At 39.3% G+C, this 21,673-nt stretch overlaps 1 long non-coding RNA gene across 1 annotated transcript; it reads left to right on the top strand.

Moving 5' to 3' along the window:
• Window positions 1-1,016: 1,016 nt before the first annotated feature.
• Window positions 1,017-20,502, top strand: LOC309396978. Its single transcript, XR_014176186.1, has 4 exons — window positions 1,017-1,280; window positions 5,931-6,088; window positions 12,793-12,969; window positions 17,946-20,502. It is a non-coding gene; the product is annotated as an uncharacterized lncRNA (long non-coding RNA).
• The last annotated feature ends 1,171 nt before the right edge of the window (window positions 20,503-21,673 follow it).

The raw sequence follows: 21,673 nt of genomic DNA on the forward strand, positions 1-21,673 counted from the left end.
GGCAAGTCCAGGCAATGGCGACCTTCCTTTCCCTCGCCCGCCGCCATAGCCACCTCTAGTTGGTCTCTCCCGGCTAACTCACCAACTCCTAGCCATATCTTGTTCTCCTTATTCTCCCCCCCGGTCTTAGGTTAGTTGCCAGCAGCAATGCAAATCTCTTGCAAATCTCTTGCGCCTCAAGCCTCACACCCATCTGTTCTTTTTTTGGTTGTTGTTATTTTGTTGTTGTTCTCTCCAGCGCTGTTCATGCCAGTATCTTTCACCTTGCCCCATTCGCCCTGGGGCAACCCGCAGTCCACCATGCTGCGTTCCGCTCCGTGCTGCTGTTCCGCTCCGTGTTACTGTTCTCACTGTAGCCACCATTGCAGCCCCGCCTTCTCCTCGCTCCAAACAGCCTTCCTTCTATTTTCTATTTCAGCGCTCTCCGCGCTCTCCGCCAGACTCCGGACTCCTCCGACCACCCTGGCAGCCCAAAATGGGCTCAAAACAAGCCAGGGTGGACAGGCTATCAAACCCTCGGGCCTCAGATGGCATGAGGCCCGGCAGCAGTCCTAATCCATCGGGGAGCTCCGCGGCGTTCTCCGGAGCTCAGGAGGCGACCGCCATCACCGGAAGCTCCTCCCCCCATAGTGTATGAAGAAACTTTGGGAACCTCTGGACTAAATTAAGATAAGAAGATTTTACTACTATTTTTAGGAAAACTGACCTTGTTAGAGACAAATTAGTATTGCTGAACTTCCCCCTCCCTTTAACAGTATAAATTATCAGACTCCCATAGTGTATGAAGGTAATATTTTTTCTACAGAAATAAATATTGGTAGAATTTCAGGTTCCAAGAAGCTTCTCTCTACTGGAATATGTGCTTTGGGCAATTCTATGAGTCATGCTTATGTGGTGCTTTGCTATTGGCTGATTGGTGCGTTGATGGCTGGTGATTGGCTGTTGTTTCCTTGTGCTGCCAAGCCCTCAGCTCCTAAGTACTTGATAAGCTGGTGGTAAATCAGCATTCCTGTTCACTGACAAGGGGCCCTTTCCCCAGGCTTCAATCATTTCCCTGGCCTTTTTTCCTATTTGCATGGCCAAGGATCTTAGTTGCTGAAAATTAAATGTGTACTTGTTCATTACAATATGAGGCTACTAATGACATTGGGTCTCCTGGTCTGATATGGAATTCTTTGAATATTGTTTCTAATGATATGAAAGACCAAACAATTTTATACAGCTGAAGATGGATGAGTAGGAGCTGAGCCATCTTCTTTTTTTTATTAGGAGGCATAGAGGTGATTTAAATGCTGATGAATTTCTAAACCATGTTGACAGCAAGGTTTCAAGCAGTGCAGAAATGTAGTGGGATAGTAATTTACAATGAGTGGTCAAAACTGAGAACAGGGAGGTGTGGTCTTAAAAAGTCAAGCACTGGATGACTTCCGGCAGCCAAAGAAGACGGACGCCCGCATCTGCCTTCTCGCTGCTCCGTTGGGCTCCCCCAAAGTCTAGGGGGAGCACAGGGCGCCTGGGAAAGGCGCCCTGCCATAGAGGCGGCTTGCTGGGACCCCCTGGAACGGCGGCGGCCACGGGGGGGGTCTCCAGTTTTGCCCCAGGAGCCGGGGAGTGTAGGGAGCATGCGGAATGCCACCGCGGGCTTCTCCGTATGCAGCCTGAAGGAAATAATCAATTAGAACGAAGCAGCTGAAGAGCGGTGAGCCGAGGGGTCTCCCCAGGTCTTTTACTATTTTTATATTTCTGACGGTTTTGCAGTTTTCCTGCCTTGCTTGTTTCAACCTCTGGAGGAGTTTAGATTGGAGGGGGGGAGTTCCACCCCCCTCGGAAAAGCAGCGCTTGAAAAATCCCTCCCCTTCATGGGAGGGATAGAAAGTTTTAAAACCACTTTCACTTCCCTTAAATAATGGGGAAAAAATCTTTTTCTTTGGCTACAATTGTGAGAGAAAGGATGGCTGAACTGATTCTTTTTAAAACTACTTATGGAAATTTTGACTTTGTTATTTTCCTGATCACCTATACTGGCTGACCCACGATGGCCAACTTCCTCCTTCTTCTTTGTCTTTATGAATGAGACTCCTCCCTTGGAAAACTTTATGGCTTTCAACTAACTTCCACCCCAGAGACCTCCAGGAGCCTCTTCAAACACGTTATCCCCCTGGACTTGGAATATTTTGACCCACCTAACTGATTTAACCTCTCTGCTAGAGGACTTGTTCTCCTCTGGACCTGTTTATTTGGTGATCCCTGCTGGCTGTGCTCTCCTACAGACGCCATTTCTTTGTACAGAATAACAATTAACTCTGAGCCTCATGATGGGTCCTAAGAAATTGCCACCTGGTAAGGCCTCGTCGGCCCCAACATCTTCAACGTCCAGCCCTGCACACCAGTCACAAATGGGATCTTTCCTACAACCTAAAGCCTCTGAAGAGAGTGCAAAAGACCTGTCTATCAGCAGATGCTTCAAAACATCTTAAAGGGACAGGGCGAAATTAAAAAAACAATTGCAGGACTTAAAGGAAGAGCTCAGAGAGACGAACCAGCAAACCACATGGAATGAACAGAGGATTGGTGTGCTGGAGGAGGGGGCGGTTGGGATTAGAGATGAGATGAAGACAATCCAGAGGGGGAATACAGAATTTGGGAATCAGATGTTAAAAATGGAATTTGAAAGGATGTCTTTTTTTCTTAGGTTCCAAAATTTGCCAGAAGTTGAGAATGAAGATCTCAAGGAGATTATGACCACAATACTAGCAGAGTATATTAATACTCTGGTTAATAAACAACAGCTCTGGTGGGACATTGACCTGATTTATAGGGTTAATTCGGCCTATGCAAGAACACACAACGTTCCAAAGGAAGTTCATATCAAATTTCTTAGAAAAACTACAAGAGATGAGGTTCTAGGCGCTCAAAGGGGAGGACCACTAAAATATAAAGATAAAGAGATAACCATTCTTAAACAGATCTCAAAAAAAGTAAGAGATAATAGAAGGAAATATTCCTTCTTAGCAAAAACATTATATAATAATGGGGTCTGGTTTAGATGGCTATTTCCAGAAGGCATGGTGATTTTTTGGGAGGGCAGCAGAATTAGAATTCACACACCAGTAGAAGCAGAGGCTTTCGCTAAAAAACACAGTGCTCTTTTAGGTGAAATGGGAGATGTTACACAAGAAACAAGGGAGGGAGGGGCTGAGGCTCAGCCGGTGGATGGGAGAGAGGATGCAACAGCTAGAAGACTCGGATCACAAAAGTGACTTGGAACACTATTGCAATTGTTGCTACAATGTATTTTTATGGAAGTGATACAAAACAAATGATTGAAACATGCTGATGATTTTGTGTCAAATTTTAAACTGCTAATACTTAGGTAAATGCTGATATTTTTCTATTATTGTTTGTAAAAGTTGCAAGACCTGGGGGGGGGCTTCTCCCCCCCACACGATGTAGCTGTCAAAATGTTTTATAACCCTATAACCCTTTTTCCTTGTAAATTTTTTAAAAACCAATAAAAATTTGAATAACAGAAAAAAGGTCAAGCACTGAAATGTTCAGCTAAATTCTGTACACAAAAAAGGATCCCATCTGCTTGATTTCAATGTAATTGATGAGTTTTGATGTTTTGCAGGTTGCCTGTTGTATTGGTTAGACAGCTGGTTATTAACAAAACAAGAAATCAGTACTAAAGCCAGAAATCCCCATTACAGGATGAGCATTTTCACAGAAAAGATTGCTGACTTTTCAGTAGTTCGGGTTTTTGAAGAACATCTTGATGTAACCCTCAAAGGCAGGAGAGTTGAGGCCTTTTTAAACCACAAATTAAATATAATTTAGTTTATATATAAGAACTGTTGTTTGTGTAGTTACATAACAATAATTTCTGTGGAATGAAAAACACCAACAGTTTCCAGGCCAAACATAATTTCTATGAATTCTATCATTATAAGTCCACCCCTGGCTGCGATCTATCTTTGAAGCAAAAGTGTCAAAAAATGGATGTGGGGCGCACAAATTGTTTGCTGTTCTAAGTACTTCCTCCAAACACACTGTTGGCAAAAGAAGGGGAAATTATAAGGAAAAAGCATGATGTGACATAGGCGGGTTTTACTTTCTAGCCTCCCCCCCCTAGAAAAAAGGAAATGGGGCCAGTGCTATAAAAAATGAAAGTATGGGAGCTTATTTATATTTTCTAATGTAAATAAAAGAACATGTTCTAACTCCATTGTCTCAGTCAAAAGTTTGTATGAGATCTGTCACTTTGGATTTTAAACATTGTTAGGAAACAAAAGTTGGCATAAGAAGTTATGTCTATGCTATGGATATGCTGAGGAAAGAGGACAACTATAATGTCAGGCCTGGAAGCCATCTTTTGATTTGGGCCTTCAGGCCTGCCACATTTAAGCTGTGGGAAATTGGAAGGGGGAATCATATGGAGTGTGATTGATATAGTCAAAATAACATTCCTTTCTCCAAGAGTCAAGGACATTTTGCCCTGCCCCTGCAGTGGTGTGCCTGAGAGGTATCTCCATTTGGGACGGTGCCTGATTGGACCATGTGATGGACATGTGGGTGCTGGGCAGAGACTTGAACTTTCAAGTGGGTGGGGAAAACCTGGAAGCTTTCAGATTCAGGTTTTCCCACATGTGCTGATATGACATCGCTAATAAAATGGAACTTTGAGGGAACTCAAGACTTGGAGTCTTCTTTCGTTAGGGGTGTTACTTGGAGCCCTGACATATAATGTGATATGAGGGGAAAATGGTGCTAAATCCTTGGCTCAGTTTGTGAAAAAAATATACAGACCCAAGGTTTGTGGGATTCATCGCTCAAAACTCCATTGCTGACAACTTCAAGGGATATAATAAATACTTACTTCTGAAATAGCTGAATTGTGAAAAGGTCCATGTTGAACTTTGGCTTGAGGTGGTAAACTGCTATGCATTATATTGCTATACTTTTTGATTACACAGGACCTCTCCCTAATGTCAAATATCAGTCTTGAGACCATGATGCCTGATAAGAGAGAGAGTTTTCTGAAGTGGTAGGCTATTAACACCAGTACAATGTTGAGGCTGCTTCTTACTGTAGACAAGTTGTAGAGATACTGAAGGAGACTTGTAATCATTTTAGGGCAAATGTGATGGCAATGACACAATACAAGTTTTTCACAGACATAAAGAGGGGTGTTGCTGAAGAGACTTGAGATTAGATGTATTGAGTCTTCCAATATGTTACTGTAGCATCTGCCTGCATGGCTTAGTATTGCTTCATATGTTTAGAGAGAAAGGCAATCATATTACCACCTTTAGACAGCTATTGCCAGGCTCAAAAACGTATTCCACATCTTCCATTCAATAGTTGATATATGTAGTTTATCTTTATCTTTATCTTTTATTTAATTTATAGACCGCACCCCCTCCCAGAAGGGACTCGGGGCGGTGTACAGTCATATTCCAGTTTATAGCTGGAATCTGAATATTCTGCATGTGTTACAAGCGCTGTTAGCAGATTTTAATTATTTTCTGGATGGCTTTGCTGTCATCAGTGGCACCTTCACAGCTTTTTAATGAATGGGTGGTTTTTTTCATGGTTGTCTTGTCTATACAACATAAAGAACTTCATGATTGAATCAACCTATAAAATTCTGCACACCCATACTAGAATTAAAAAAAAAACATTACCTCTAGAATCAGAGTTGTGCTGGGTACAGAATCTAAGGACATGAATCAAATGCTAAGTTAGTGACTGATGTTCCTTGAAGCAGTTCACAGTTCAGAAGAAGCTCCTGACCTTCTTGAACTTACAATATCCTCTTTTTTGGAGGACAAATGTTAAATGTCTGTATATTACAAGCCAAACCTTATATTGCAATTTCATCAAACTGAAATTGAACAAATATGTCTTTGCTATTTCTTGTCTACTTACAGTTTCACCCACTTGTATCCAGTTTTGACAAGAAAAAGAGATCCTGATAAGTCTATAATTTGGGAAACATAACTAAGTACGTAGTTTAGACTTACTAAATGAAGTTAAAATGTGCCCGCCAAGAAAGCTCTAGTTCTCAGGATTGCCCTACAACTCAAGGGTAAGTTAATGTTTATTTTGTATTCAAGCTGCACAACAATACAATAAACCAATTTGTGTAGACACGGTGATAAAGAGAAGGCACTGATTGGAACATGGTGTGCCATAAAAGGGAATGTTGTTTTAGAGAAATTTGTGAGGCGTGGACTTTTGAAAAAAAAAAGAAAGCACGCTATGTTCAAAAATATGATGAGAGGCAGAAGGCAGGCCACTCGTGGGGAACACACAGCCCACATTAATTGGTATTGATTTTTTTTCTTTAGCCCCTCCCTCCTCCATCTTCAGTTCCTTGTTACCAAGCCTGCTAGCTCTGGATTCCAGCTGGTAATTTTAACTCTTGAATGCCTTGATGTTTATCTTGTTCCACCTTGTATGAGTCAAAGTATCCACTAGCCTCCTGCTTTTGTCTGAGACGTGTGTTGAATATTTTTTTGCCTCTCTATTGAGTCCAACTCAGAGAATAAGAACCAACAAATACAAAATGCAACCTGTATTATTAAAATCAAATAGACAATAAATAGGGCCACGACGGCTCAGTGGCTAAGATGCTGAGCTTGTTGGTCAGAAGGTCGGCAGTTCAGCGGTTTGAATCCCTAGTGCTGTATAATGGAGTGAGCTTCCATTACTTGTCCCAGCTTCTGCCAACCTAGCAGTTCAAAAGCACGTAAAAATGCAAGTAGAAAAATAGGGACCACCTTTGGTGGGAAGGTATCAGCATTCTGTGCGCCTTCGGCGTTTATTCATGCTGGCCACATGACCATGGAGACATCTTCAGACAGTACTGGCTCTTCGACTTTGTAACAGAGATGAATACCACTCCCTAGAGTCAGGAATGACTGGCACATATGTGCAAGGGGAACCTTTACCTTTACCTTAGACAATAAATAGCAAAAACAGTTGAAGTAAACTGTCACTCCTAAAAAGAAGGACTCTTGTTTATTGGGATCCAAAGGCCCAGGGAAAAGCTAGGTCTTAACCATCAGCCTACAGCTCAGTCCTATAAGATTGCATTGTTTTAAAGAAGAAAGGTCCAGAATGTGTCTTTTCAAGTGGAGAGTGTGTGATGGACAAATCCTGAAAATAAAGCAGTTATGTGTCCTGTAGAATTTTGTAGCTAATAACCAACACCTTGAAATTCACAGGGAAGCTTATTAAGAGCCAATGCAGCTTGCAAAATAGAGATGCACATGGGTGTAACAAGATATCTTCCTAACTATCTTCTCTGCTGCCTTTTGGATCATTTGTGGCTTCTAGATAGCCTTTAAGAGCAGCTTTACATAGAAAATTCATTTCATATCCATGTCAGTTTGACTTTCACATCAACCCCATTATTCAGCAGTTTATCTTGAAAAAGAAATATATTGCTTCACAAACAGCCTGCAGATCCCATTTACAACTACCAGTCATTTGCCTTTAGCCTTGAAACCAGGGTTTATTGCTGGCATACGTGAGTCACTCTTCATGAGGACAGAGTCATCTTTACAAAATCCCATGGCTATAAGGTGGGTTCCTAATGCATCACTGCCAACATTCAGAATCAGTTCATTTCTAGCCTGGTAAAAATAGACATCTTTCAGGAATGAGATGGTTCCTCATAGCAATGTCCAGCTGTTAAATAGTGATACTATATGATAGTTGGTCAGGGGCAACTGCATGCCATCAACAAGATCTGTTCTTCAACCTTCACAATGTTGTCAAACATGCATCAGGACATTGTTTAAATCCATGTGATTTTCCCATGGCTAGTGATAAAGGAGACATTTAGTGATATGATGGATAGATGGGGGAATTCAGCATAATACTATTTTCAGTGCTGGCTTGTGTTGGTACCAGTTGTAAAAAGTCCAATTCAGACTTCACTCACTTCTCAGAAGCCTCATGGATAAAGCCCATTTTGTATTAGAATTTGTTCTGCTTCTGTGAATGACTTCTCCAGGCACAATTGGGTCCTTTCATAATGATCCTCTTTTTAATCAGGATAATTGGGCAGAGTGCAGAACTTTTCCTGACCATGGTCATATCCAATCCTTCTTACCCTCCTTCAGCAGTAGAGGACACAAACTGCCCAGCCACACCTTTGATTCTCTCTTGTCTCCTAAACTTGTTCTGGGTATTGTAGTGGTCTCTGGCAAGTTAGGCCACCACCAGCTTGTCTTAGCTGTGAAATATCGAGGGCTTCTGTGCTCCTTGATCACAACCAGCCTTCACCATTCTGGAGCCTAACATTAAGCTTAGGAGTCACCTTCTCATGGATGTCAAAGACTGATATTTTTATCTTGATCAGTTCTGTAAGGTAAAGGTAGAGGTTCCCCTCGCATATATGTGCTAGTTGTTCCTGACTCTAGGGGGTGGTGCTCATCTCCGTTTCAAAGCCAAAGAGCCAGGGCTGTCCGAAACTTCTATGTGGTCATGTGGCCGGCATGACTAAACACTGAAGATGCACAGAACGCTGTTACCTTCCCACCAAAGGTGATCCCTATTTTTCCACTTGCATTTTTTACGTGCTTCTGAACTGCTAGGTTGGCTGAAGCTGGGACAAATAACGGGAGCTCACTCCGTTTCCCGGCATTAGGGATTCGAATCGCCGGACTGCCAACCTTTCTATGATCAGCAACTCAGCATCTTAGTCACTGAGCCACCGTGTCCCTATCAGTTCTGAATTCCACAGTAATCTTGCTCACCAGGACATAATGGGGCTTCTCATAAATTACTTTGCTGAGATTGTTGTCTTGTCCTCTCACAAGTACATAGCAGGACATACAAATTCATTGCTATCTGGTAGTCTACCATACCTTTATAAACATATAATGTCTAAAAGCCTCTGATAATGTTTTCTGCAAAGGGGAATTTCTTAAACAGTATCCAGGGAACAGGTGTAACGTGCGTCTTCACAAGCTGGAATGGCATGTGTTTCAGTTCCTTTAAGATTAATTTTTCAAGCCACCAGATTGCACCGCAGGGTCCCACCTTAGGGCCAAACTTGGTGTCTAATACAGAGTTGTTCATGTTTTCCAACAGCTGTTAGATGCTGGTATAATATTCATTTGGCTTGAATTACAGCACTCTAGATCTGTTTCATTTGTTTTAGCTAAAATTAGTGCAGTTTCTGTGATAGAATGGAATCAAGGCAACATTCCAGCTCAGGCAAATCCTCAGAACATCTTTGAAAGCGGTGGTCATCACAACAATATAAATGTAGCCTCCATCTAACCGTTGCTTCCTAGGGGGTGTTAATTCAAAATCTGCAAAATATAAATCAAATCATTTAGGCCAATGCCGAGATGCAGGTATTTGACATAAGAAGAAATAAAAACCAATTACTTACCCACCAGGGGTCCTTTCCAGATATCTAGAGAGGTCCCTTTCACCATTTTACAGGCAGCCTAGTAAATATAACATGATAGTGCCTGCATTTTCCTCTGTTCCTCATCAGCTTTGCCAGAGTTGCAACACTGATTATAACAGCTGAGCAAGATTGACCTGAAAATATCAATTTTCTTATCAAAATCCTGACAAGAGATTTTATTGCAGTTTGCCAACAGTAGTTGTTCTTTCCACAGAAGCTTGACACGCCTTGAGAAACATGACCTTGAATTGCCCTAGATGCTGGAAAATTATATTGCAAAAAGGTTTCTAGTATCTTTGAGTTCCTCTTTAGTATAAGAATACACCAACTCTAAAACTACTGGACTTTATTTTCTAATCTTGCCCTAGCTACCTCCTAAATCTAACCAATCTCTTCTTGTACAACATGTTATGTGCATGACTGCAGCCATTGTGGATAAACAGACCTGCAAGCATTTCCAGTCCCTGTTTTCTCTCCTGTGCACTTCCAGCTGTTACCTGATTTGTCTACCCCTGCCCAAATTGTTTATTTTAACTTGGTAACATTTACTAAGCTGCAATATTCTGCTTCAAGAAATGAGGCCAAAATGATCTTTACCGTAAGAGCACGTGTTAAAGGGAAGGTGAAACCCAACTGCTCTGGAAAGAAGTTAGTAATTACATCTGATGGGCTTACAATGGGGGAACCTCACTGTAAGGAGAAAGAAGGAAAAAAATTGAACCCTTGTGAGTCTTCTGCAGGAGTAAGGAATAAAAAGATAATATTAAAGAAATCATAAGGGACGTATCTTCAGTTAGATTGTGTGAATGCCAAATGGTTTTGCAAGCACCTTTTGCAGGATTGTTCTTAGTCAACTTGTATTGGATTACTGAAAAATAAAGTCAGATATAGCAGTTGACTTGTGATCTTAATGGCCTTTCTGGAATTTTGGGAGGGAAACAAAGACTAGAACATGAACATCTTATGTAAGTCATATATATTATGAACCCTTTGTTCACGAAGAAGAAAATTATTTAAAACAAATGCCAGAAAGACTGGCCATTCTGGCCTCTTGCCTCAAGCCACAATATGCATGGTGAAACTCCTGAAAAGACAGAAGAGGGCGACTGCCTATGTATTATTGTATCTTATTTTGTGTAGGATCTCCCATCTTCTTTATGGCAACAACTAAAGGGATTCTTTGGTTCTTCATTTCCTTTCTCTCCAAAACCTAATTTCACCCCACCAGGATATAACTTTCTCTCTTCACTTCCTCCCAACTTAATGTAGCCTATGCTAAGTCTCCCCCAGGGGTCAGAGGAATATTTGTGTGAGAGAAAAATTTATATTTTAAGCATATTGAGCCTTGCACTTTTCAGTCCTAAATTTCTCATCTTTCTCCTCTGGCTTATAGTTCTCTTCTCTGCCTCTAGCTGAAATCCGTATGCTTCCATTAAGGTAAAACAAACCATACGTATTTTCAACTAATCTTCCTCCTTCTTTCCCTCCCTCCCTCCCTCCCTCCCTCCCTCCCCCCCTCCCTCAGAATGTCTCTCCCAACTCTTGACTTTCCCCTCACTAATTAACCCCCCCTTTTCTGGGCTCCCTTTCAGCTTGTCTTATAAGCTCTTCTTGCAGCCAATTGAATATATTGGTACTTGTATTGCTATTAAAATGTGTTCATTAGTTTTCCTTATGTTAGCCTTTAGGCTGGCTCAGTCTTTAACATGCCTTTTGTAATGTTACATAAATAGCTGTTTTAAAATCTCGTTAGCTTTTAGCCTATAAGCTTATTTAAGTTCTCCCTGTTAGCTTTCAGAGTAGTCATTGTTTAAGATTTCTGTGGTAACTTTCAGACTGCTAATAGTGGTGACTAAAGATTAAGTAAACATTAGAGTATCCTGAATGCTACTAGCCGCATAAATTCTTTAAGCAGTTATATTGTTTGGTTACTGGTTATCATTTAATTTTTGGACTTTTCTAGTGCATAAACTAGTTTAACATCCTATAGTAAAAAAAAAAATTGAGCTAGTGCTGCCTGAAGACATTTCCATGATCATGCGGCCAGCATGATGTCCAGGAGTGCTGTTAACTTCCCACTGAAGTGGTATCTATTTATCTATTTGCATTTGCATGCTTTTGAACAGCTAGGTTGGCAGAAACGTAAGTGAGAACAGGAGCTCACCAGTATCCTACATTATTCAGTCTGAAAAGAATTGCTGCTGTAAGACTGGACAAACCTGTGTCATGGCATTGGTTGCACCCATGACATGCTCTTGGAGATATAAAATGTGACCTAATTTTTTTTTTTGGGGGGGGGGGGGAAACATTAGGACTCTGAGGTCTAAATGGTGATCATGATGATTCATAATCAGGGCAGCAACCTTTAACTTGTCTTGGTTTTCTTTTGAAAAATGCTTCAGAGGATAGTTTTACACTTGATGACTTTATGTTGGAAGGGAACAGAGGTTTACGCAGATGAATGATTCTTCATCCAGGAGGTATTGCTATGGGGTTACTATGATACTCTAAATGCATTGCATTCATGTCCTCTGGTTATTGCTTTCATATTTGAGGAATATGGCTTGCCACCCTCACAGTCATAAGTAAAACCCTGAATACTCAAGGAAGACCCTAAAGTCTCAGATACCTAACTATAAATAAAAAAGTTGAAAGTTACATATTAAAAACAAATAAACAAGCCAAACTGGGTTTCGGGGGAGGGAGGGGGAAAGGTGATCCGTAGAAAATCCTCAGGATTAAACCAAACATGATTTTGTGAAACTTTTTTTTTTTTTTAGCAACTGAAGATAGAAAGCATTTTTTCCTCATATATTGCTTGATCTCCTAACAAATCCTCAAAAAGCATCTCCACATTCAGTATTAGGAAGCCCAAAACTCATTTTGCTACTGATATAGAACAAATGCTCAAGGGAATAGAAACATATTTTCTCAGGCTGGGCGTATCCACATCCAGCAGAGCCACACAATTGAGCTCAAATTCTGACTGGAGGATGAGAGAGATTGTAGGCCATGTTAAATAGAGATGCTGGATTCCAAGAAAATGTATAGAGCAACCCCCTCAACTTTTAAAATGCAGCTCTATTTTCACCTGGGGCAACTCGGTTCATTGAATTTATGTGCTGTCCATCTTGTCCGGAGGGGACTCGGTTGCCAATCAGGTTTGCCTTAATATTCAAGAGGGTACATATATTCACTGTGAGTTTTATTTTTCTGTTGAGTGCTAATCCAGGAGCCCAGGCAACTGTGCATCAGCTGAAACAACTCTCCATTAAAAAGCAATTCAGGTGAGAGGGGTGAAAAGATGCTGTGGGAGCAGATTATAATTACATAGATACCCTTCTTTTTTCTCCCCACAGCTCCATGATGGCCTTTGCTCGTGCTGAGCTCAAATGAGATTTGAATAAGTTTTTGCTATGAATTTCCATTTCCCATTAAAGATATTGTGGCTCCCTGCGCTTCACCGGTGAAATTGCTTAAAACGGCATGAAATTGAAGCCCCCACAAAATGAGCACAACCTGACAGGGCTGATAATGTGAGTATTGATACCGAGGCTTGACAAGATTACATTCTGTTGTTTAGAATGAAGCAATTCATAATTGGAGTTGCAAGTTCCTTTCTGGGAAATATAAAGTGGTTTCCCCACAAAAGATGTTTAAAAGATCATCAAATGAGGTCACTGTTTGGGAACACAGAATAAAGATTTTATCCTTTAAGGAGGGAACTTTCATTTAAACAAATGCATCACAGGGAAAAGGTATAAGCCTATTAATGTGGAATAATTCCTTCACTTATCTGCAACTGCTTTTTTTGTGCATTGATTTGATTTTAGGAAAGGAAAAGTTAAAGGTTGAAACATTGCATTGGTTGCTTATGAAAATAATTGAGGGTATTTAGAGCCAAAATATGTTTTTTTTCCTGGCGGAGAGGCATACCTGACTAGTTTATACAATGATGATATGCAAAAAGAACAGGGTTCCTTCTCATGGCTGATGCCGTTGAAATATCTATTTTATATTACAACAAGAATAATTTTTAAGATCTGAGGAAAAAGCACTGAACACAGAGGAGTAAAATTGCTGTCTATCTGTCCTTCCGACCGTCCATCTTTCTATCCATCCTATTGCATACTGAAGTAGCATGCAATTTCCTGGTGACACTAAACTTGGAGAGTCTTCTAGTTCAATAACAAGTCTCTTAAATAGATACATATAAGTGTAATTAAAGAGCCAATTTGATATAGTAGTTAAAGTATCAGGCAGCATGCTATGAATTCTACTCCCATCGAGGCACGAAGGCAGCTGGGGAACCTTGGGCCAGCCACTCACTTTCAGCCCTGGAAAGGAGAAAATGGCAAACTCTTCTGAAAAACCTTGCCAAGAAAAAGAGAATCAGATGCAATTGAATGGAAGAAAAAAAATGTAATTAACATTTTAAAAACAGTCAAAGTGTGCACCAAGGTAATGCAATGAAGATTACTTCCTAGTGGTTCTTTCACTTATACTTCCAAATTAATGTCAGTGATCCATATCTTCCAAGACAATTATTTTGCATGTTGTCAGGTTACTTGTAAATCATGACAAACACATCAAGATCTAATAGAACATGTGTCTCAAAACACTTAATATTCAATAGTGTGGTAGAAAATAGAACAACTATGTGCTCTAGCCTGTATTTTTTTCTGTAAAGGTTTTTGCTTTTATCAATAAAAAAGTGAACTTGTATTTTATGTTATTGGTTTAATTTTAAAAGAGACAAAAGGGGGAAACCAACAAAGAAAAAGAATGGAAAATGAAAAATTATGCTTCATTATATGGGTCATATATCAATAGATGATAACCATGGGCTCATGCATCCAAAAGGTCAAGGTCTAAATCTTGCCGCTTTCAAGTAGAACTGATAGAAAAAGGAGCCTGTGTTTTTCTCTGGAGAAATAGGGGAAAGAATCTTTGAGCACAGAATGAAAATTCTATTTAGAGGAGACAGGACTGTTACTTTGTCATATCTTAGTACTAGCTGTGTTGACTATTAAAGTCAGCACAAAGATATCCAAAGCACACAATGAAAGCTATTTTCTATCTCATAATTACTCCATATGCCTTAACACTAAACCTCCAGTCTCGAAAACTCTTTAAAGATTGTATGGAAAATGGATAGCACAGCAAATAATTCTCATGCCTCCAAAATATTAGAAAATAAGTTTTCACTCCTTGAATAAGATTAAAAAGTTATGAGCAAATTCTAATTAGTTATTAAAGCTGTACTCAATTAGAATTTTAAAATATAAAAGTGATAATTATTTTGGTCCTGTTTACGACAACTATATCTGAATATTTTTTTTAAAGGAATAATACCAAATGTTTGCAAAGTTAAAGATTTAGTTTTCGTCAATCATTCCATACCACCTTACTGAAGATTCACCCTGGGTGTACTAAATTTATTTATTTATTTATTTTTATTTATTTATTTGATTTGATTTCTAGACCGCCCCCTCTCCCCGAAGGGACTCGGGGCAGTGTACAGGTACCAAATTAAAAACCATAAAAATAATCATAAATATAGTTAAAATCGAATTAAACTTTAAACCCCTGTACAAATTTATAAAAATTAAAAACTTAGCCTAAGACCAACCCGTGAAATTTAAAAATACAGACTGAGGTGGGAGAGCTGGAATTAGGCCAAGCCGGCTAGATTAAACAGGTGGGTTTTGAGCTTCTTACGGAAGGAGCGGAGGTCTGTGGTTGTTCTAATATCTCTATATACATTATATATACATATATCTCTATATACATTATAATAAATAATGTTGATCATTGTCCAATCAAATATCAAAGATTATAAACATGGACTTCTGCTTCTGCCTCAAAGTTATTTCCTATGTTGGTAAATTTCACTGCAAGTGGCAGTTCTCAAACACTAACATTTTCTTTGTTTTATTCCATTCTACTTGTACCAGGAGTCTGCAAACATTAAACTGCAGATCAGAAGGCAATCCCTTTTGACAGACTTTGCTGAAATAACACAAGAGCCAGTAGCTTCAAGGCTACCATTTAATTCACTGTGCTTCACGGATGCTCTCATTTTTACTCAGAGTTTCAGCCTGTCATATTTCAAAAGTTGACACATAAACATAGTTTTGATATTTGCAAATCAACATGACTAAAAAGCAAGCTGCTGTTACTAAACTGGGCCTGTGCAACATAGGTCACTGGCTTTTTATATCAAGAAAAAGATGGATTAAATAAGGAAAATATGAAGGAAAGGGAAATGGATATTCTAATGTGCTCTCTCTATTCTTCTTTTGCTATAATGTCCATGTTAAAACATCTATCACTTTCTCTGGGAAAATGATGGTTGCATTTCTTTGCCCATGATACCTAAGGAAAATCCATACTCAACATTAATAATTCTGGGGAATCTGCAGAATCTTAAAGCAAAACAGTCATATAAACAAGTTAATTATCATGAACATGAAATTACATTAAATATAACCATGAAAAGGGAAGAAAGACTGAGAGAAGCATCATATAGTAATGGTCCAATTTTTTCCCCCCTTATAAGTAGCCCAGAGTCAGCATTTTAGGTTTCTTAAGAAACTATAATGCCCTGTCTGGTCTTTTAATGTTGACCTAAGGCCTCCATATCAGAATGATTAACTTGCAATTCTCTATTTCAATTGTAGGGGGATTCTATGTAGGAACCAGTGACGTGCGGTGAGGTTTATGACTGGTGAGGCACTGACACAGTGCTGGGTTTCAAATATTTTTAGACTTGTGGACTTCAACTCCCAGAATTCCACAGCCAGGCATGCTCAGTTCCAATTTAAAGCGACAGCATTTGTTTTTCTCCTTTGCTCCTTCTTTCTTTTTCTTTTTCTTCTCCTTTCCCTCCTTCCTCCCTCTCTCCCTTCCTCCCCCTCTCTCAAACACACACACACACAAGTTGGATTGGACTATCTCTCCTACCCCTTCCCTCTCTCACTCACTCTCAAACAACCCCCCCCCCACACACACAAAAGTTGGATTGGATATCTTTTCCAGTGGCTTGAAAGTAGCTCCTCTGCCATCCCCCCCCCCATTCCCCTGCTGCCTTTCCCAAACACCTCCACCATTGCAAATGCAGCCTGCTGTCCGGGTGGGAAATGCCTGGAACACAATAAAGCCCACCCACCACCTCCTGCTGGCAGGCTGGGGTGAGAGGAGAGGCAGAGAAGCCGGAGGGGAGCCAATCCGAGCCTTCCAAAAGAAAGAGGCTGGGGGGAAGTGTGTGTACTACAGCATGGCTCTTTGCCTGGCTTCCTGCCTCCTCCTGTGGTCTCCTCAGTGCTCGCTTGTGCTCTCCCTCCCCAAGTGTAGTTTGATTGCAGGTGGAGCCACGTTGCCTTTTCAAACTTGTAATCAGTGAAGCTGGGCTAGATTTTTATATAGTTTTATCCAGCTGTGTGTGTGAGAGAGAGAAATGAAGGGGGGCCTGGGGAGGAAGTCACTACACTTGGGGAGGGAGAGCACCAGTGAGGTTAAGCAGAGTCATCCACGGTGAGGCAGCAACTAGCTCAGCTTTTTCCTTTTACTTTTTTTTTCATGATGAGAGTGGTGAGGCTGTGCCTCACCTGCCTCACCTGACTGCACGTCACTGGTAGGAACTCCAGAGAATTTGTGCGAGCCCACATTTGTGAACCGGTAGGAGAGGTAAGTGAATCCCACCGCTGATTAAATTCCAACTTCCAATGTTCTCCTACCTAGGCACCTCAATTGTCCACACTAGCTGGGCAATTATGGAACTGAAGCCCAATCATAAATTACTCCCTGTTTCAAAAAACAGGACTTGTACTTAATTCAACAGCACTTTACAGCACCCTGTGCCTAATTCTGACACACACAAAATGATAGCATAACCAAATCTTTAAGTGGGAAAGGGATAAAAAGCTGAATCGGCTTTGTTTTGAAAATCAGCATTATTTAACATTATTATTTACGTATACTCATAAAGATTTATGCAACTTTTTTCAAAATTCTTATTTGCAGGTGAAAAAAAAATGTTTGTGGACTTCCTTTTCTGGCTATCCACTTCACATAACAAACCTCCTCCTTTGAAAACCAGAATAAGCAAGTCTGCTGTCCTGTTAATAAAAACTTGAAGATTAAACAATGGATATTAAAATACTGCTGCAAAAGAGCCATAGGCTATGCCTTCATATCTGCTACGAAACCCACAGTCCTCTGCATTGTTACTTGTATATCTCAGTCATACAAATATTATACTACAGAGAAGCATGAGCAACAGGGAGATGCCTCAACAAGATGTAGTGTACAAGGGTTGGGGGGGAGGTTAAGGGTCACATTTGTTCTTGGAGTGGGGTACCAGAGAGACTGCATTTCAAAAAGGAGGGGGGGATTCTAGACAAACTAGTAATTTGATTTCAAACGAAGCTATAGTTTAAGATAAAATCAAGATAAATTATTAAAATATCGTAAATAGTTAGTAAAATAATTCTTTCTTTCGGTTCTACAGCTATACTCCGGCCTTCTCCAAGCTCCTTCAAGCTGTGAATCTCTGCTTTGGATTTGTACTAACAGAAGAATCATGCATAGTTTGCTGCATTTCAATAGTTGGAATTTCTTTTATTTCATCTCTATTTCAAAGCCAAAGAGCCAGCACTGTCCGAAGACATCTCCGTGGTCATGTGGCCGGCGTGACTAAACGCCAATGGAGCATGGAATGCTGTTACCTTCCCACCAAAGGTGGTCCCTATTTTTCTACTTGCATTTTTACATGCTTTCAAACTGCTAGGTTGGCAGAAGCTGGGACAAGTAACGAGAGCTCACTCTGTTATGCAGCACTAGGGATTTGAACCACCAAACTAAGAACCTTTCTGAACGACAAGCTCAGCATCTTAGCCACTGAGCCACCGCGTCCCTCATTTCACAAATAGGAGCAGGCAAAAGGATGACAGACATCATTAAGAACAAGGTACAGCATCAAAAATAGGACAAAACTTAAGCTAAAGCTTTTATTTCCCCATGGAGAATCATAGCTTTAGGTTAAACTACAATCAAGACTAGGTTACAGAAAGGAACAAAGGGTTAGTGGCCTCCATATTTATCAGAATGTAAGAGCTCCTTCTCTTATTACTGGTTTTTTCTCCTTCTGGGCATCAAACTCTTATGAAATTTCATCTTTTGGTTTCCATCCAACCCCCCCCCCCAATATTCTTGATAATGGTCAAGAGATCTAAGCCAAATATTTTAGCAAAGTTTATTAAAACCCCAGTTTGGAGTGTCTTAAATGTCCCCTTTCCCTTAAAAAAAAGCACCAAAGAAACAAGGAATATACTATAATAGAACATGTAGGTTCATTTCCATCTGATTTTCATTCTAAGGAGTTATTCATTCCCGTTACTACTTCTATAAATGAGTGCACACTTTTCAAAGTACAATCACACACATTTAGCTTTTAACAGATTCCAGACTCCTTAACCAGATTGTCAATAAACAGAACGTATTGTACAAATGGACGAATAACAGAACCTTAATTCAATTGCTTCCAACCATTTTCTGTGCATTCTCTATTAAATGCAGCCATTCAGCCTGAATGCCTTAGAAGCTTAGACAATGTATGTTTCTGAAAATGAGACAAGAAGATGAACTGGCACATATCAGCCTAAATCTATCAGTTATTTTTCACTGATGCTTCACTATAGCATTTTTACATATATTTATGTTTCTGCGTTGGAATAGAAGCAAAGTTGGATGTGTCCTTGCAAATTGTAGCTGGCAGTTTATGTAAATGCTGAAATACTTTGTGTGACCTTCAATGCCCTAGAACTTTTCAATCCAAACCAGGAAAGATTTTTTGTGCTAATTTAAAGCAGTGTTTTTAACCTTGGCAACTTGAAGATGTGTGGACTTCAACTTCAATAATTCCCCAGTTGGTATAGGGATATTTTGGGGTGGTGGTGGTTGTAATCCACTTGTTGCCAAGGTTAAGATGCACAGACTTAAAATAACAAGCTTACTAAAGCATAGTTTATGATGTCCTAGAGAAACATGCATGAAACCTACTATGAAGAATAGTATGGGGAGTGTGAATTGTTTCTCTTAAACTTCCAACAGTTTTCCCAATGTAGATAGAAAAAACCTGAATGATCCGTTTTGTGATTCTAAGCTAGAATGCTAGTACCTCATTACCAATAGTTTACCTGTCTTCTATATATGGATAATGGAGTGGGTATTGTACTCTCCTTTAGAGTAGTGATTGATAAATGTCTCAAGTTTACCAAATATGTCAAGAATTATGTTTTGCTCTCTTCAGCAAGGGTAATTTTTGCAAATCTGAGAGATTGTAAAATCTCTTCTGGAATAAATTCAAGAAAAATTGGAAAAAATGGACGGAGTATTTATATGCTTCTGGTTGGCTTTGAGACTTCAGTAGAAAGCTCCTTCTATTAGTCTATGGATTCCATCTCCAATTGTCTTTACTCATTTTTCTAATAAGGAATTAGTTTGAGGGGATTTTGATCATGATCAGGTTCTTTTGTTTTTATTTTAGTCCTTGATAGTGCTCATTTATCCTTACTTTAATTAACAAAAAGGCATACTTATTGTTGAGCTGACTGAACTTTGGAAGTTACTGAAAGCATACACATGAATAATTACTAAGAAGTGGCATTAGAAATTACTATTGCTTTGGAACCTGAGACCAAGAACTATATGTGCTTATAGTTGATAGTGTTTACTATTACTTTAAATTTTGGAATCATTATTTGGCTCCAAATTTTTTCCCCACTTGATTTGGATATCTGAGATATGGTTTTTCAATATGTCATTTAAATGTGTGAGAATTTGGTCAGTCTCAAAACATGTATATTTGGCCCTTAATGCTTTATCCATCTTGTTTTTATATATGCAATGATGTTATTCCCCGAGAAGAAAAATGTGATGTTAGTGAATCTGAAATGAGCAATTTTTCTTTTTCTCTTTGTTTATTCATTTGTTCATTCATTCATTCTCAGCCCAAATCAAAACATTGTAGGCCTCTTAAACTGTTTTTTAACTGCTCCCAGATTTTCAGAGGTAAGTTGATATAATTCAAGTGTTCCTTTGAGTATTTTCTGGGTCCTTTAAAGTCAATTGGTATCCAGTCAAGGATTATTGTTGTCATGCAATATGATAAGTCCATTGCCTTTTTTCATGAGGATATCAGATCTTTATGTCACACTCCGGTCTGTTGGTGGATTCATGTGCAACTTTTCCTGTCACGTTGTCTTCTGTGAAGCATTTGAAACATCCCTTGTTTCTCTGTATAATTTTCAATTTCTGTTTCGTTTTTTTCATTTAACATCCAAGTTTCACCAATAAATAGTATTGTTCTTTGGCCTGCTTCTGATATTACGTACAGTATGTCTTTCTATTTCTAAGAGGTTCAGTTTGCAAGATTCACACATCAGAAGTGTTTGTCCCTTCTATTGATGTGTGAGGTGGCTTATTAATTATAAAAAGGAGAGTCTTTTTTATCTCACTGCTATCTAGAAGGGGAAACAGATGGGAAATAAAAATAATGTTGTTAATAGAATAATGTAAGTAATATGGTAAGATCTGTTATAGGTCACAGCCAAGCAGGCTCCCTCTCAGGAGTGAACATTTTCATTTGTTTCATAGATCACATAAAAAAATAATCTATCAGTCAATAAATATGGGTTAGCACATTTTGTAGGGAGGCATTCTTCATAAATATTTCCCACCATTATTTAATATTAATGGGATTCACATTCCCTATTTTCTATTCATAATAAAATGTGAAAAAGTTAACTTCTTGTTGAAATGCATGTATTAAAAAATGACAGAAATGAGAAAAATAAGAAAAATCTAAATACATTATCTATATACTATTAAAACTCTCCTGTCTGCATTTTTCTTTCACATATTTAAGTATTTATTAAACAGTGTATTGTCTGAGTTTTTTTAACAGATATATAATATTGATAGCAATAATATTCTTTACTTATATATAATAATATTCTTCTAATTTCTACTTTTTACCTTTATTGTCTAACCCAGTGGTTCCCAACTTGGGGCCCATACCTCACACCCCAGGGGGGCAATTTGAAACTTATTTAAACCAAGTTAATGCGTTTTAGGCTTCCTCCCCATGAGTAGAGTTCACTTTTTGAGTAAAGTAAGAATTATATGTCACAGGGGGAGGACATCAGGATTTTAGAAATGTTTAGGTGGGGCATGGCC

This window comes from Natrix helvetica, assembly GCF_964273705.1.
Source record: "Natrix helvetica genome assembly, chromosome: 1".
In the NCBI taxonomy this organism is placed as follows: domain Eukaryota; kingdom Metazoa; phylum Chordata; class Lepidosauria; order Squamata; family Natricidae; genus Natrix; species Natrix helvetica.